At 40.7% G+C, this 17,368-nt stretch overlaps 8 non-coding genes across 8 annotated transcripts; all 8 read left to right on the top strand.

The window, feature by feature from the left end:
- The first annotated feature begins 869 nt into the window (after positions 1-869).
- TRNAC-GCA (transfer RNA cysteine (anticodon GCA)) lies at positions 870-941 on the top strand. The gene has a single exon. It is a non-coding gene; the product is annotated as a tRNA-Cys (tRNA).
- A 2,092-nt stretch (positions 942-3,033) lies between these two features.
- On the top strand, positions 3,034-3,105 carry TRNAC-GCA (transfer RNA cysteine (anticodon GCA)). The gene has a single exon. It is a non-coding gene; the product is annotated as a tRNA-Cys (tRNA).
- A 2,092-nt stretch (positions 3,106-5,197) lies between these two features.
- On the top strand, positions 5,198-5,269 carry TRNAC-GCA (transfer RNA cysteine (anticodon GCA)). Its single transcript has one exon. It is a non-coding gene; the product is annotated as a tRNA-Cys (tRNA).
- A 2,092-nt stretch (positions 5,270-7,361) lies between these two features.
- TRNAC-GCA (transfer RNA cysteine (anticodon GCA)) lies at positions 7,362-7,433 on the top strand. Its single transcript has one exon. It is a non-coding gene; the product is annotated as a tRNA-Cys (tRNA).
- A 2,090-nt stretch (positions 7,434-9,523) lies between these two features.
- TRNAC-GCA (transfer RNA cysteine (anticodon GCA)) lies at positions 9,524-9,595 on the top strand. The gene has a single exon. It is a non-coding gene; the product is annotated as a tRNA-Cys (tRNA).
- A 2,092-nt stretch (positions 9,596-11,687) lies between these two features.
- On the top strand, positions 11,688-11,759 carry TRNAC-GCA (transfer RNA cysteine (anticodon GCA)). Its single transcript has one exon. It is a non-coding gene; the product is annotated as a tRNA-Cys (tRNA).
- A 2,092-nt stretch (positions 11,760-13,851) lies between these two features.
- Positions 13,852-13,923, top strand: TRNAC-GCA (transfer RNA cysteine (anticodon GCA)). Its single transcript has one exon. It is a non-coding gene; the product is annotated as a tRNA-Cys (tRNA).
- A 2,092-nt stretch (positions 13,924-16,015) lies between these two features.
- Positions 16,016-16,087, top strand: TRNAC-GCA (transfer RNA cysteine (anticodon GCA)). The gene has a single exon. It is a non-coding gene; the product is annotated as a tRNA-Cys (tRNA).
- Positions 16,088-17,368: the final 1,281 nt, after the last annotated feature.

Below are 17,368 nucleotides of genomic sequence, written 5' to 3'. Positions count from 1 at the left end.
TTCCTCACTAGAGTTGTGTTCTGTCAATGTCTGAGGCAGTGGATTTTTCAATGAGCTAGGAGGCTTAGACTGGCTGAGTCACTGACAGCTTTGCACACTTACTGCAGAGAGAGAGCAGACGAGAGACTAAGACTGAAATTTAGGGCACAGAGTGATTGCAGAAGAGAGTAAGACTCACTCTCACTTCCAGCATGGTGAGTAGACAAGAGAGTAAGCTAGTCCCACAGCTGGAATCCCAGAGTAGGTATAACTCAGTGCTAGTCAGAGTCCATGGTATTATATGTGACGTCTGCACTCTACAGCCTGCTGCTCGCAGTAATAAGGTGTGTGTGAACGCATATTTCAGGGAAAGAGGATGTGTATAGCTCAGCAGTAAAGTATGTGACTGCAGATCAAGAGGTCCCCAGCTCAAGTCCTGCTTCCCACTTCTCCTTTTAAGGAACAAAAAAAAAATTCTCTGTTACTTATTTCAATTTCTGGAGATTTCTTGAAAGTATGTCACAGAAAAACCACTAATTAAAAAGAGTTTTAGGTTTTATCTGCGTCCGTAAGAGGGTTGTGTGAAAGGACCAGCAGCCGGTCTCCATAGCAGTCCCTGTGACTAGTGAAGCAAGAGTAAGCTTGAGAGTGAATTGGCACCCTTGGCCTAGGACCTGCTGTCATGCTATGTATTTTGGTGTGAATAGTGAAGCATCAGGTGTGTTGAGTTTGTCCATCAGCTTGTAGCCAGGGGCATGAGTCAGGCTGTGTCCCAGACCCTGTGACTAATAAATCAGCAGGTGGTATAGAGAGCCTATAAAAGAGGAAGCCGTTCTGATGAGATCCACAGCAGCAGTTTCTAGTCCATCGACTTCCAGATAGTACAACAAGGGGGTATTGCTCAGTGGTAGAGCATTTGACTGCAAATCAAGAGGTCCCTGGTTCAAATCCGGGTGCCCCCTTAATACTTTAAAGAAGCTGTCAATTTCTTTCTGTATCGCTTTTTTCAATTCTTGGGGATTTTTTGAAAGTATGTCACACTAAAACGACTAATTAAGCAAAATAGCTCAAAGTTTTATGTGCATCCTTATGACTCTTGTTGAAAATTAACAGTTTTCACACTCACACCCAGTAACTGCACCATGGATCAATCTGGGTGCCCCCTTCACACATGAAAGAAGCTTTCAATTTCTTTCTATATCACTTTCTACAATTCTTGGGGATTTATTGAAAGTATTTCACACTAAAACGACTATTTAAACAAAATAGCTCAAAGTTTTATGTGCATCCTTAAGACTGTTGTGCGAAAATTAACAGTTTTCACACTCACGCCCAGTAACTGCACCATGGATCAATTCGAGTAAAACAAGAGTTCGTACATTGGCACACAGGGACAAATTGAAATTTGTGTACACAGCATGATACTGTGTACTTTAATACATCTTTCTACATTCTGTAGTGTGCAGCACACAGATAATGTTTTACGGCATGGATTTATTAACAAGCATTGCTTCTAATAATTGAGCATATAGCAGAAATTACAGGTGCAAAGAAAAAATACATAGGTAAGCAAATCACAAGTTTCTAAATTCCACTGTATTTACCACAGCACAGCTGATTTGTTGTGCTTTAAGAAACACTGTGTGCCTGTACAGCAGCAAAGATGTGAGTGTGTGGACACTGTATGCCCGTAATGCTTTCACAAATGTCCTTATACTGTAACAGAAGTCTCTGCAGTTTTAGAACTGAGTTTGGACAGTAGCATGTGTGCTTACTGATAGTAATATGTGTAAGAAACAAATGCCTGCATGCTGTTACTTGTGTCTTTCTCCAGTAGCACACCTATTTACTGTAATTAGTATGTAAGGTAACGTCGGCTAGACAAAACTGGACCCAAATGCTGGTACACTGTGACTGGCCTGTGTACTGTTTCCAGTGTGTTTCACTAGTATCACGCCAGCTTACCGTTACTAGAATGTACAGTAAGACTGGTCCAATATGTATACCATATCAAATTGTTTTACCATAAAACAAAGATATAGCATTGTTAAAGACATTACCACGTGAGGGACACAGAAATTGCATTTTAAAAGACATCTATGTGAACTTGCATCGATTAGAAGAGATAGTGACTGTGTGAGAGTTGTATGGTACTGCTAACCAAAGCACTGTTAAAAAGAAGTCTTTCCTCACTAGAGTTGTGTTCTGTCAATGTCTGAGGCAGTGGATTTTTCAATGAGCTAGGAGGCTTAGACTGGCTGAGTCACTGACAGCTTTGCACACTTACTGCAGAGAGAGAGCAGACGAGAGACTAAGACTGAAATTTAGGGCACAGAGTGATTGCAGAAGAGAGTAAGACTCACTCTCACTTCCAGCATGGTGAGTAGACAAGAGAGTAAGCTAGTCCCACAGCTGGAATCCCAGAGTAGGTATAACTCAGTGCTAGTCAGAGTCCATGGTATTATATGTGACGTCTGCACTCTACAGCCTGCTGCTCGCAGTAATAAGGTGTGTGTGAACGCATATTTCAGGGAAAGAGGATGTGTATAGCTCAGCAGTAAAGTATGTGACTGCAGATCAAGAGGTCCCCAGCTCAAGTCCTGCTTCCCACTTCTCCTTTTAAGGAACAAAAAAAAAATTCTCTGTTACTTATTTCAATTTCTGGAGATTTCTTGAAAGTATGTCACAGAAAAACCACTAATTAAAAAGAGTTTTAGGTTTTATCTGCGTCCGTAAGAGGGTTGTGTGAAAGGACCAGCAGCCGGTCTCCATAGCAGTCCCTGTGACTAGTGAAGCAAGAGTAAGCTTGAGAGTGAATTGGCACCCTTGGCCTAGGACCTGCTGTCATGCTATGTATTTTGGTGTGAATAGTGAAGCATCAGGTGTGTTGAGTTTGTCCATCAGCTTGTAGCCAGGGGCATGAGTCAGGCTGTGTCCCAGACCCTGTGACTAATAAATCAGCAGGTGGTATAGAGAGCCTATAAAAGAGGAAGCCGTTCTGATGAGATCCACAGCAGCAGTTTCTAGTCCATCCACTTCCAGATAGTACAACAAGGGGGTATTGCTCAGTGGTAGAGCATTTGACTGCAAATCAAGAGGTCCCTGGTTCAAATCCGGGTGCCCCCTTAATACTTTAAAGAAGCTGTCAATTTCTTTCTGTATCGCTTTTTTCAATTCTTGGGGATTTTTTGAAAGTATGTCACACTAAAACGACTAATTAAGCAAAATAGCTCAAAGTTTTATGTGCATCCTTATGACTCTTGTTGAAAATTAACAGTTTTCACACTCACACCCAGTAACTGCACCATGGATCAATCTGGGTGCCCCCTTCACACATGAAAGAAGCTTTCAATTTCTTTCTATATCACTTTCTACAATTCTTGGGGATTTATTGAAAGTATTTCACACTAAAACGACTATTTAAACAAAATAGCTCAAAGTTTTATGTGCATCCTTAAGACTGTTGTGCGAAAATTAACAGTTTTCACACTCACGCCCAGTAACTGCACCATGGATCAATTCGAGTAAAACAAGAGTTCGTACATTGGCACACAGGGACAAATTGAAATTTGTGTACACAGCATGATACTGTGTACTTTAATACATCTTTCTACATTCTGTAGTGTGCAGCACACAGATAATGTTTTACGGCATGGATTTATTAACAAGCATTGCTTCTAATAATTGAGCATATAGCAGAAATTGCAGGTGCAAAGAAAAAATACATAGGTAAGCAAATCACAAGTTTCTAAATTCCACTGTATTTACCACAGCACAGCTGATTTGTTGTGCTTTAAGAAACACTGTGTGCCTGTACAGCAGCAAAGATGTGAGTGTGTGGACACTGTATGCCCGTAATGCTTTCACAAATGTCCTTATACTGTAACAGAAGTCTCTGCAGTTTTAGAACTGAGTTTGGACAGTAGCATGTGTGCTTACTGATAGTAATATGTTTAAGAAACAAATGCCTGCATGCTGTTACTTGTGTCTTTCTCCAGTAGCACACCTATTTACTGTAATTAGTATGTAAGGTAACGTCGGCTAGACAAAACTGGACCCAAATGCTGGTACACTGTGACTGGCCTGTGTACTGTTTCCAGTGTGTTTCACTAGTATCACGCCAGCTTACCGTTACTAGAATGTACAGTAAGACTGGTCCAATATGTATACCATATCAAATTGTTTTACCATAAAACAAAGATATAGCATTGTTAAAGACATTACCACGTGAGGGACACAGAAATTGCATTTTAAAAGACATCTATGTGAACTTGCATCGATTAGAAGAGATAGTGACTGTGTGAGAGTTGTATGGTACTGCTAACCAAAGCACTGTTAAAAAGAAGTCTTTCCTCACTAGAGTTGTGTTCTGTCAATGTCTGAGGCAGTGGATTTTTCAATGAGCTAGGAGGCTTAGACTGGCTGAGTCACTGACAGCTTTGCACACTTACTGCAGAGAGAGAGCAGACGAGAGACTAAGACTGAAATTTAGGGCACAGAGTGATTGCAGAAGAGAGTAAGACTCACTCTCACTTCCAGCATGGTGAGTAGACAAGAGAGTAAGCTAGTCCCACAGCTGGAATCCCAGAGTAGGTATAACTCAGTGCTAGTCAGAGTCCATGGTATTATATGTGACGTCTGCACTCTACAGCCTGCTGCTCGCAGTAATAAGGTGTGTGTGAACGCATATTTCAGGGAAAGAGGATGTGTATAGCTCAGCAGTAAAGTATGTGACTGCAGATCAAGAGGTCCCCAGCTCAAGTCCTGCTTCCCACTTCTCCTTTTAAGGAACAAAAAAAAAATTCTCTGTTACTTATTTCAATTTCTGGAGATTTCTTGAAAGTATGTCACAGAAAAACCACTAATTAAAAAGAGTTTTAGGTTTTATCTGCGTCCGTAAGAGGGTTGTGTGAAAGGACCAGCAGCCGGTCTCCATAGCAGTCCCTGTGACTAGTGAAGCAAGAGTAAGCTTGAGAGTGAATTGGCACCCTTGGCCTAGGACCTGCTGTCATGCTATGTATTTTGGTGTGAATAGTGAAGCATCAGGTGTGTTGAGTTTGTCCATCAGCTTGTAGCCAGGGGCATGAGTCAGGCTGTGTCCCAGACCCTGTGACTAATAAATCAGCAGGTGGTATAGAGAGCCTATAAAAGAGGAAGCCGTTCTGATGAGATCCACAGTAGCAGTTTCTAGTCCATCCACTTCCAGATAGTACAACAAGGGGGTATTGCTCAGTGGTAGAGCATTTGACTGCAAATCAAGAGGTCCCTGGTTCAAATCCGGGTGCCCCCTTAATACTTTAAAGAAGCTGTCAATTTCTTTCTGTATCGCTTTTTTCAATTCTTGGGGATTTTTTGAAAGTATGTCACACTAAAACGACTAATTAAGCAAAATAGCTCAAAGTTTTATGTGCATCCTTATGACTCTTGTTGAAAATTAACAGTTTTCACACTCACACCCAGTAACTGCACCATGGATCAATCTGGGTGCCCCCTTCACACATGAAAGAAGCTTTCAATTTCTTTCTATATCACTTTCTACAATTCTTGGGGATTTATTGAAAGTATTTCACACTAAAACGACTATTTAAACAAAATAGCTCAAAGTTTTATGTGCATCCTTAAGACTGTTGTGCGAAAATTAACAGTTTTCACACTCACGCCCAGTAACTGCACCATGGATCAATTCGAGTAAAACAAGAGTTCGTACATTGGCACACAGGGACAAATTGAAATTTGTGTACACAGCATGATACTGTGTACTTTAATACATCTTTCTACATTCTGTAGTGTGCAGCACACAGATAATGTTTTACGGCATGGATTTATTAACAAGCATTGCTTCTAATAATTGAGCATATAGCAGAAATTGCAGGTGCAAAGAAAAAATACATAGGTAAGCAAATCACAAGTTTCTAAATTCCACTGTATTTACCACAGCACAGCTGATTTGTTGTGCTTTAAGAAACACTGTGTGCCTGTACAGCAGCAAAGATGTGAGTGTGTGGACACTGTATGCCCGTAATGCTTTCACAAATGTCCTTATACTGTAACAGAAGTCTCTGCAGTTTTAGAACTGAGTTTGGACAGTAGCATGTGTGCTTACTGATAGTAATATGTTTAAGAAACAAATGCCTGCATGCTGTTACTTGTGTCTTTCTCCAGTAGCACACCTATTTACTGTAATTAGTATGTAAGGTAACGTCGGCTAGACAAAACTGGACCCAAATGCTGGTACACTGTGACTGGCCTGTGTACTGTTTCCAGTGTGTTTCACTAGTATCACGCCAGCTTACCGTTACTAGAATGTACTGTAAGACTGGTCCAATATGTACACCATATCAAATTGTTTTACCATAAAACAAAGATATAGCATTGTTAAAGACATTACCACGTGAGGGACACAGAAATTGCATTTTAAAAGACATCTATGTGAACTTGCATCGATTAGAAGAGATAGTGACTGTGTGAGAGTTGTATGGTACTGCTAACCAAAGCACTGTTAAAAAGAAGTCTTTCCTCACTAGAGTTGTGTTCTGTCAATGTCTGAGGCAGTGGATTTTTAAATGAGCTAGGAGGCTTAGACTGGCTGAGTCACTGACAGCTTTGCACACTTACTGCAGAGAGTGAGCAGACGAGAGACTAAGACTGAAATTTAGGGCACAGAGTGATTGCAGAAGAGAGTAAGACTCACTCTCACTTCCAGCATGGTGAGTAGACAAGAGAGTAAGCTAGTCCCACAGCTGGAATCCCAGAGTAGGTATAACTCAGTGCTAGTCAGAGTCCATGGTATTATATGTGACGTCTGCACTCTACAGCCTGCTGCTCGCAGTAATAAGGTGTGTGTGAACGAATATTTCAGGAAAAGAGGATGTGTATAGCTCAGCAGTAAAGTATGTGACTGCAGATCAAGAGGTCCCCAGCTCAAGTCCTGCTTCCCACTTCTCCTTTTAAGGAACAAAAAAAAAATTCTCTGTTACTTATTTCAATTTCTGGAGATTTCTTGAAAGTATGTCACAGAAAAACCACTAATTAAAAAGAGTTTTAGGTTTTATCTGCGTCCGTAAGAGGGTTGTGTGAAAGGACCAGCAGCCGGTCTCCATAGCAGTCCCTGTGACTAGTGAAGCAAGAGTAAGCTTGAGAGTGAATTGGCACCCTTGGCCTAGGACCTGCTGTCATGCTATGTATTTTGGTGTGAATAGTGAAGCATCAGGTGTGTTGAGTGTGTCCATCAGCTTGTAGCCAGGGGCATGAGTCAGGCTGTGTCCCAGACCCTGTGACTAATAAATCAGCAGGTGGTATAGAGAGCCTATAAAAGAGGAAGCCGTTCTGATGAGATCCACAGCAGCAGTTTCTAGTCCATCCACTTCCAGACAGTGCAACAAGGGGGTATAGCTCAGTGGTAGAGCATTTGACTGCAAATCAAGAGGTCCCTGGTTCAAATCCGGGTGCCCCCTTAATACTTTAAAGAAGCTGTCAATTTCTTTCTGTATCGCTTTTTTCAATTCTTGGGGATTTTTTGAAAGTATGTCACACTAAAACGACTAATTAAGCAAAATAGCTCAAAGTTTTATGTGCATCCTTATGACTCTTGTTGAAAATTAACAGTTTTCACACTCACACCCAGTAACTGCACCATGGATCAATCTGGGTGCCCCCTTCACACATGAAAGAAGCTTTCAATTTCTTTCTATATCACTTTCTACAATTCTTGGGGATTTATTGAAAGTATTTCACACTAAAACGACTATTTAAACAAAATAGCTCAAAGTTTTATGTGCATCCTTAAGACTGTTGTGCGAAAATTAACAGTTTTCACACTCACGCCCAGTAACTGCACCATGGATCAATTCGAGTAAAACAAGAGTTCGTACATTGGCACACAGGGACAAATTGAAATTTGTGTACACAGCATGATACTGTGTACTTTAATACATCTTTCTACATTCTGTAGTGTGCAGCACACAGATAATGTTTTACGGCATGGATTTATTAACAAGCATTGCTTCTAATAATTGAGCATATAGCAGAAATTACAGGTGCAAAGAAAAAATACATAGGTAAGCAAATCACAAGTTTCTAAATTCCACTGTATTTACCACAGCACAGCTGATTTGTTGTGCTTTAAGAAACACTGTGTGCCTGTACAGCAGCAAAGATGTGAGTGTGTGGACACTGTATGCCCGTAATGCTTTCACAAATGTCCTTATACTGTAACAGAAGTCTCTGCAGTTTTAGAACTGAGTTTGGACAGTAGCATGTGTGCTTACTGATAGTAATATGTTTAAGAAACAAATGCCTGCATGCTGTTACTTGTGTCTTTCTCCAGTAGCACACCTATTTACTGTAATTAGTATGTAAGGTAACGTCGGCTAGACAAAACTGGACCCAAATGCTGGTACACTGTGACTGGCCTGTGTACTGTTTCCAGTGTGTTTCACTAGTATCACGCCAGCTTACCGTTACTAGAATGTACTGTAAGACTGGTCCAATATGTATACCATATCAAATTGTTTTACCATAAAACAAAGATATAGCATTGTTAAAGACATTACCACGTGAGGGACACAGAAATTGCATTTTAAAAGACATCTATGTGAACTTGCATCGATTAGAAGAGATAGTGACTGTGTGAGAGTTGTATGGTACTGCTAACCAAAGCACTGTTAAAAAGAAGTCTTTCCTCACTAGAGTTGTGTTCTGTCAATGTCTGAGGCAGTGGATTTTTAAATGAGCTAGGAGGCTTAGACTGGCTGAGTCACTGACAGCTTTGCACACTTACTGCAGAGAGTGAGCAGACGAGAGACTAAGACTGAAATTTAGGGCACAGAGTGATTTCAGAAGAGAGTAAGACTCACTCTCACTTCCAGCATGGTGAGTAGACAAGAGAGTAAGCTAGTCCCACAGCTGGAATCCCAGAGTAGGTATAACTCAGTGCTAGTCAGAGTCCATGGTATTATATGTGACGTCTGCACTCTACAGCCTGCTGCTCGCAGTAATAAGGTGTGTGTGAAAGCATATTTCAGGAAAAGAGGATGTGTATAGCTCAGCAGTAAAGTATGTGACTGCAGATCAAGAGATCCCCAGTTCAAGTCTTGCTTCCCACTTCTCCTTTTAAGGAACAAAAAAAAAAATCTCTGTTACTTATTTCAATTTCTGGAGATTTCTTGAAAGTATGTCACAGAAAAACCACTAATTAAAAAGAGTTTTAGGTTTTATCTGCGTCCGTAAGAGGGTTGTGTGAAAGGACCAGCAGCCGGTCTCCATAGCAGTCCCTGTGACTAGTGAAGCAAGAGTAAGCTTGAGAGTGAATTGGCACCCTTGGCCTAGGATCTGCTGTCATGCTATGTATTTTGGTGTGAATAGTGAAGCATCAGGTGTTGAGTGTGTCCATCAGCTTGTAGCCAGGGGCATGAGTCAGGCTGTGTCCCAGACCCTGTGACTAATAAATCAGCAGGTGGTATAGAGAGCCTATAAAAGAGGAAGCCGTTCTGATGAGATCCACAGCAGCAGTTTCTAGTCCATCCACTTCCAGATAGTACAACAAGGGGGTATAGCTCAGTGGTAGAGCGTTTGACTGCAGATCAAGAGGTCCCTGGTTCAAATCCGGGTGCCCCCTTAATACTTTAAAGAAGCTGTCAATTTCTTTCTGTATCGCTTTTTTCAATTCTTGGGGATTTTTTGAAAGTATGTCACACTAAAACGACTAATTAAGCAAAATAGCTCAAAGTTTTATGTGCATCCTTATGACTCTTTTTGAAAATTAACAGTTTTCACACTCACACCCAGTAACTGCACCATGGATCAATCTGGGTGCCCCCTTCACACATGAAAGAAGCTTTCAATTTCTTTCTATATCACTTTCTACAATTCTTGGGGATTTATTGAAAGTATTTCACACTAAAACGACGATTTAAACAAAATAGCCCAAAGTTTTATGTGCATCCTTAAGACTGTTGTGCGAAAATTAACAGTTTTCACACTCACGCCCAGTAACTGCACCATGGATCAATTCGAGTAAAACAAGAGTTCGTACATTGGCACACAGGGACAAATTGAAATTTGTGTACACAGCATGATACTGTGTACTTTAATACATCTTATAACATTCTGTAGTGTGCAGCACACAGATAATGTTTTACGGCATGGATTTATTAACAAGCATTGCTTCTAATAATTGAGCATATAGCAGAAATTGCAGGTGCAAAGAAAAAATACATAGGTAAACAAATCACAAGTTTCTAAATTCCACTGTATTTACCACAGCACAGCTGATTTGTTGTGCTTTAAGAAACACTGTGTGCCTGTAAAGCAGCAAAGATGTGAGTGTGTGGACACTGTATGCCCGTAATGCTTTCACAAATGTCCTTATACTGTAACAGAAGTCTCTGCAGTTTTAGAACTGAGTTTGGACAGTAGCATGTGTGCTTACTGATAGTAATATGTGTAAGAAACAAATGCCTGCATGCTGTTGCTTGTGTCTTTCTCCAGTAGCACACCTATTTACTGTAATTAGTATGTAAGGTAACGTCGGCTAGACAAAACTGGACCCAAATGCTGGCACACTGTGACTGGTCTGTGTAAAGTTTCCAGTGTTTTTCACTAGTATCACGCCAGCTTACCGTTACTAGAATGTGCAGTTAGACTGGTCCAATATGTATACCATATCAAATTGTTTTACCATAAAACAAAGATATAGCATTGTTAAAGACATTACCACGTGAGGGACACAGAAATTGCATTTTAAAAGACATCTATGTGAACTTGCATCGATTAGAAGAGATAGTGACTGTGTGAGAGTTGTATGGTACTGCTAACCAAAGCACTGTTAAAAAGAAGTCTTTCCTCACTAGAGTTGTGTTCTGTCAATGTCTGAGGCAGTGGATTTTTAAATGAGCTAGGAGGCTTAGACTGGCTGAGTCACTGACAGCTTTGCACACTTACTGCAAAGAGTGAGCAGACGAGAGACTAAGACTGAAATTTAGGGCACAGAGTGATTGCAGAAGAGAGTAAGGCTCACTCTCACTTCCAGCATGGTGAGTAGACAAGAGAGTAAGCTAGTCCCACAGCTGGAATCCCAGAGTAGGTATAACTCAGTGCTAGTCAGAGTCCATGGTATTATATGTGACGTCTGCACTCTACAGCCTGCTGCTCGCAGTAATAAGGTGTGTGTGAAGGCATATTTCAGGAAAAGAGCATGTGTATAGCTCAGCAGTAAAGTATGTGACTGCAGATCAAGAGGTCCCCAGTTCAAGTCTTGCTTCCCACTTCTCCTTTTAAGGAAGAAAAAAAAAATTCTCTGTTACTTATTTCAATTTCTGGAGATTTCTTGAAAGTATGTCACAGAAAAACCACTAATTAAAAAGAGTTTTAGGTTTTATCTGCGTCCGTAAGAGGGTTGTGTGAAAGGACCAGCAGCCGGTCTCCATAGCAGTCCCTGTGACTAGTGAAGCAAGAGTAAGCTTGAGAGTGAATTGGCACCCTTGGCCTAGGACCTGCTGTCATGCTATGTATTTTGGTGTGAATAGTGAAGCATCAGGTGTGTTGAGTGTGTCCATCAGCTTGTAGCCAGAGGCATGAGTCAGGCTGTGTCCCAGACCCTGTGACTAATAAATCAGCAGGTGGTATAGAGAGCCTATAAAAGAGGAAGCCGTTCTGATGAGATCCACAGCAGCAGTTTCTAGTCCATCCACTTCCAGATAGTACAACAAGGGGGTATAGCTCTGTGGTAGAGCATTTGACTGCAGATCAAGAGGTCCCTGGTTCAAATCCGGGTGCCCCCTTAATACTTTAAAGAAGCTGTCAATTTCTTTCTGTATCGCTTTTTTCAATTCTTGGGGATTTTTTGAAAGTATGTCACACTAAAACGACTAATTAAGCAAAATAGCTCAAAGTTTTATGTGCATCCTTATGACTCTTGTTGAAAATTAACAGTTTTCACACTCACACCCAGTAACTGCGCCATGGATCAATCTGGGTGCCCCCTTCACACATGAAAGAAGCTTTCAATTTCTTTCTATATCACTTTCTACAATTCTTGGGGATTTATTGAAAGTATTTCACACTAAAACGACTATTTAAACAAAATAGCTCAAAGTTTTATGTGCATCCTTAAGACTGTTGTGCGAAAATTAACAGTTTTCACACTCACGCCCAGTAACTGCACCATGGATCAATTCGAGTAAAACAAGAGTTCGTACATTGGCACACAGGGACAAATTGAAATTTGTGTACACAGCATGATACTGTGTACTTTAATACATCTTTCTACATTCTGTAGTGTGCAGCACACAGATAATGTTTTACGGCATGGATTTATTAACAAGCATTGCTTCTAATAATTGAGCATATAGCAGAAATTGCAGGTGCAAAGAAAAAATACATAGGTAAACAAATCACGAGTTTCTAAATTCCACTGTATTTACCACAGCACAGCTGATTTGTTGTGCTTTAAGAAACACTGTGTGCCTGTACAGCAGCAAAGATGTGAGTGTGTGGACACTGTATGCCCGTAATGCTTTCACAAATGTCCTTATACTGTAACAGAAGTCTCTGCAGTTTTAGAACTGAGTTTGGACAGTAGCATGTGTGCTTACTGATAGTAATATGTGTAAGAAACAAATGCCTGCATGCTGTTACTTGTGTCTTTCTCCAGTAGCACACCTATTTACTGTAATTAGTATGTAAGGTAACGTCGGCTAGACAAAACTGGACCCAAATGCTGGTACACTGTGACTGGCCTGTGTACTGTTTCCAGTGTGTTTCACTAGTATCACGCCAGCTTACCGTTACTAGAATGTACAGTAAGACTGGTCCAATATGTATACCATATCAAATTGTTTTACCATAAAACAAAGATATAGCATTGTTAAAGACATTACCACGTGAGGGACACATAAATTGCAGTTTAAAAGACATCTATGTGAACTTGCATCGATTAGAAGAGATAGTGACTGTGTGAGAGTTGTATGGTACTGCTAACCAAAGCACTGTTAAAAAGAAGTCTTTCCTCACTAGAGTTGTGTTCTGTCAATGTCTGAGGCATTGGATTTTTAAATGAGCTAGGAGGCTTAGACTGGCTGAGTCACTGACAGCTTTGCACACTTACTGCAGAGAGTGAGCAGACGAGAGACTAAGACTGAAATTTAGGGCACAGAGTGATTGCAGAAGAGAGTAAGACTCACTCTCACTTCCAGCATGGTGAGTAGACAAGAGAGTAAGCTAGTCCCACAGCTGGAATCCCAGAGTAGGTATAACTCAGTGCTAGTCAGAGTCCATGGTATTATATGTGACGTCTGCACTCTACAGCCTGCTGCTCGCAGTAATAAGGTGTGTGTGAAGGCATATTTCAGGAAAAGAGGATGTGTATAGCTCAGCAGTAAAGTATGTGACTGCAGATCAAGAGGTCCCCAGTTCAAGTCTTGCTTCCCACTTCTCCTTTTAAGGAACAAAAAAAAAATTCTCTGTTACTTATTTCAATTTCTGGAGATTTCTTGAAAGTATGTCACAGAAAAACCACTAATTAAAAAGAGTTTTAGGTTTTATCTGCGTCCGTAAGAGGGTTGTGTGAAAGGACCAGCAGCCGGTCTCCATAGCAGTCCCTGTGACTAGTGAAGCAAGAGTAAGCTTGAGAGTGAATTGGCACCCTTGGCCTAGGACCTGCTGTCATGCTATGTATTTTGGTGTGAATAGTGAAGCAGCAGGTGTGTTGAGTGTGTCCATCAGCTTGTAGCCAGGGGCATGAGTCAGGCTGTGTCCCAGACCCTGTGACTAATAAATCAGCAGGTGGTATAGAGAGCCTATAAAAGAGGAAGCCGTTCTGATGAGATCCACAGCAGCAGTTTCTAGTCCATCCACTTCCAGATAGTACAACAAGGGGGTATAGCTCAGTGGTAGAGCATTTGACTGCAGATCAAGAGGTCTCTGGTTCAAATCCGGGTGCCCCCTTAATACTTTAAAGAAGCTGTCAATTTCTTTCTGTATCGCTTTTTTCAATTCTTGGGGATTTTTTGAAAGTATGTCACACTAAAACGACTAATTAAGCAAAATAGCTCAAAGTTGTATGTGCATCCTTATGACTCTTTTTGAAAATTAACAGTTTTCACACTCACACCCAGTAACTGCACCATGGATCAATCTGGGTGCCCCCTTCACACATGAAAGAAGCTTTCAATTTCTTTCTATATCACTTTCTACAATTCTTGGGGATTTATTGAAAGTATTTCACACTAAAACGACTATTTAAACAAAATAGCTCAAAGTTTTATGTGCATCCTTAAGACTGTTGTGCGAAAATTAACAGTTTTCACACTCACGCCCAGTAACTGCACCATGGATCAATTCGATTAAAACAAGAGTTCGTACATTGGCACACAGGGACAAATTGAAATTTGTGTACACAGCATGATACTGTGTACTTTAATACATCTTTCTACATTCTGTAGTGTGCAGCACACAGATAATGTTTTACGGCATGGATTTATTAACAAGCATTGCTTCTAATAATTGAGCATATAGCAGAAATTGCAGGTGCAAAGAAAAAATACATAGGTAAACAAATCACAAGTTTCTAAATTCCACTGTATTTACCACAGCACAGCTGATTTGTTGTGCTTTAAGAAACACTGTGTGCCTGTACAGCAGCAAAGATGTGAGTGTGTGGACACTGTATGCCCGTAATGCTTTCACAAATGTCCTTATACTGTAACAGAAGTCTCTGCAGTTTTAGAACTGAGTTTGGACAGTAGCATGTGTGCTTACTGATAGTAATATGTGTAAGAAACAAATGCCTGCATGCTGTTACTTGTGTCTTTCTCCAGTAGCACACCTATTTACTGTAATTAGTATGTAAGGTAACGTCGGCTAGACAAAACTGGACCCAAATGCTGGTACACTGTGACTGGCCTGTGTACTGTTTCCAGTGTGTTTCACTAGTATCACGCCAGCTTACCGTTACTAGAATGTACAGTAAGACTGGTCCAATATGTATACCATATCAAATTGTTTTACCATAAAACAAAGATATAGCATTGTTAAAGACATTACCACGTGAGGGACAGAGAAATTGCATTTTAAAAGACATCTATGTGAACTTGCATCGATTAGAAGAGATAGTGACTGTGTGAGAGTTGTATGGTACTGCTAACCAAAGCACTGTTAAAAAGAAGTCTTTCCTCACTAGAGTTGTGTTCTGTCAATGTCTGAGGCAGTGGATTTTTCAATGAGCTAGGAGGCTTAGACTGGCTGAGTCACTGACAGCTTTGCACACTTACTGCAGAGAGTGAGCAGACAAGAGACTAAGACTGAAATTTAGGGCACAGAGTGATTGCAGAAGAGAGTAAGACTCACTCTCACTTCCAGCATGGTGAGTAGACAAGAGAGTAAGCTAGTCCCACAGCTGGAATCCCAGAGTAGGTATAACTCAGTGCTAGTCAGAGTCCATGGTATTATATGTGACGTCTGCACTCTACAGCCTGCTGCTCGCAGTAATAAGGTGTGTGTGAACGCATATTTCAGGGAAAGAGGATGTGTATAGCTCAGCAGTAAAGTATGTGACTGCAGATCAAGAGGTCCCCAGCTCAAGTCCTGCTTCCCACTTCTCCTTTTACGGAACAAAAAAAAAATTCTCTGTTACTTATTTCAATTGCTGGAGATTTCTTGAAAGTATGTCACAGAAAAACCACTAATTAAAAAGAATTTTAGGTTTTATCTGCGTCCGTAAGAGGGTTGGGTGAAAGGACCAGCAGCCGGTCTCCATAGCAGTCCCTGTGACTAGTGAAGCAAGAGTAAGCTTGAGAGTGAATTGGCACCCTTGGCCTAGGACCTGCTGTCATGCTATGTATTTTGGCGTGAATAGTGAAGCATCAGGTGTGTTGAGTGTGTCCATCAGCTTGTAGCCAGGGGCATGAGTCAGGCTGTGTCCCAGACCCTGTGACTAATAAATCAGCAGGTGGTATAGAGAGCCTATAAAAGAGGAAGCCGTTCTGATGAGATCCACAGCAGCAGTTTCTAGTCCATCCACTTCCAGATAGTACAACAAGGGGGTATAGCTCAGTGGTAGAGCATTTGACTGCAAATCAAGAGGTCCCTGGTTCAAATCCGGGTGCCCCCTTAATACTTTAAAGAAGCTGTCAATTTCTTTCTGTATCGCTTTTTTCAATTCTTGGGGATTTTTTGAAAGTATGTCACACTAAAACGACTAATTAAGCAAAATAGCTCAAAGTTTTATGTGCATCCTTATGACTCTTGTTGAAAATTAACAGTTTTCACACTCACACCCAGTAACTGCACCATGGATCAATCTGGGTGCCCCCTTCACACATGAAAGAAGCTTTCAATTTCTTTCTATATCACTTTCTACAATTCTTGGGGATTTATTGAAAGTATTTCACACTAAAACGACTATTTAAACAAAATAGCTCAAAGTTTTATGTGCATCCTTAAGACTGTTGTGCGAAAATTAACAGTTTTCACACTCACGCCCAGTAACTGCACCATGGATCAATTCGAGTAAAACAAGAGTTCGTACATTGGCACACAGGGACAAATTGAAATTTGTGTACACAGCATGATACTGTGTACTTTAATACATCTTTCTACATTCTGTAGTGTGCAGCACACAGATAATGTTTTACGGCATGGATTTATTAACAAGCATTGCTTCTAATAATTGAGCATATAGCAGAAATTACAGGTGCAAAGAAAAAATACATAGGTAAGCAAATCACAAGTTTCTAAATTCCACTGTATTTACCACAGCACAGCTGATTTGTTGTGCTTTAAGAAACACTGTGTGCCTGTACAGCAGCAAAGATGTGAGTGTGTGGACACTGTATGCCCGTAATGCTTTCACAAATGTCCTTATACTGTAACAGAAGTCTCTGCAGTTTTAGAACTGAGTTTGGACAGTAGCATGTGTGCTTACTGATAGTAATATGTTTAAGAAACAAATGCCTGCATGCTGTTACTTGTGTCTTTCTCCAGTAGCACACCTATTTACTGTAATTAGTATGTAAGGTAACGTCGGCTAGACAAAACTGGACCCAAATGCTGGTACACTGTGACTGGCCTGTGTACTGTTTCCAGTGTGTTTCACTAGTATCACGCCAGCTTACCGTTACTAGAATGTACTGTAAGACTGGTCCAATATGTATACCATATCAAATTGTTTTACCATAAAACAAAGATATAGCATTGTTAAAGACATTACCACGTGAGGGACACAGAAATTGCATTTTAAAAGACATCTATGTGAACTTGCATCGATTAGAAGAGATAGTGACTGTGTGAGAGTTGTATGGTACTGCTAACCAAAGCACTGTTAAAAAGAAGTCTTTCCTCACTAGAGTTGTGTTCTGTCAATGTCTGAGGCAGTGGATTTTTCAATGAGCTA

This window comes from Pleurodeles waltl, chromosome 4_1 (assembly GCF_031143425.1).
Source record: "Pleurodeles waltl isolate 20211129_DDA chromosome 4_1, aPleWal1.hap1.20221129, whole genome shotgun sequence".
Taxonomy (NCBI): domain Eukaryota; kingdom Metazoa; phylum Chordata; class Amphibia; order Caudata; family Salamandridae; genus Pleurodeles; species Pleurodeles waltl.
Note: the sequence above shows the minus strand (reverse complement) of the source record. Positions and strands in the feature narration are given on the sequence as shown.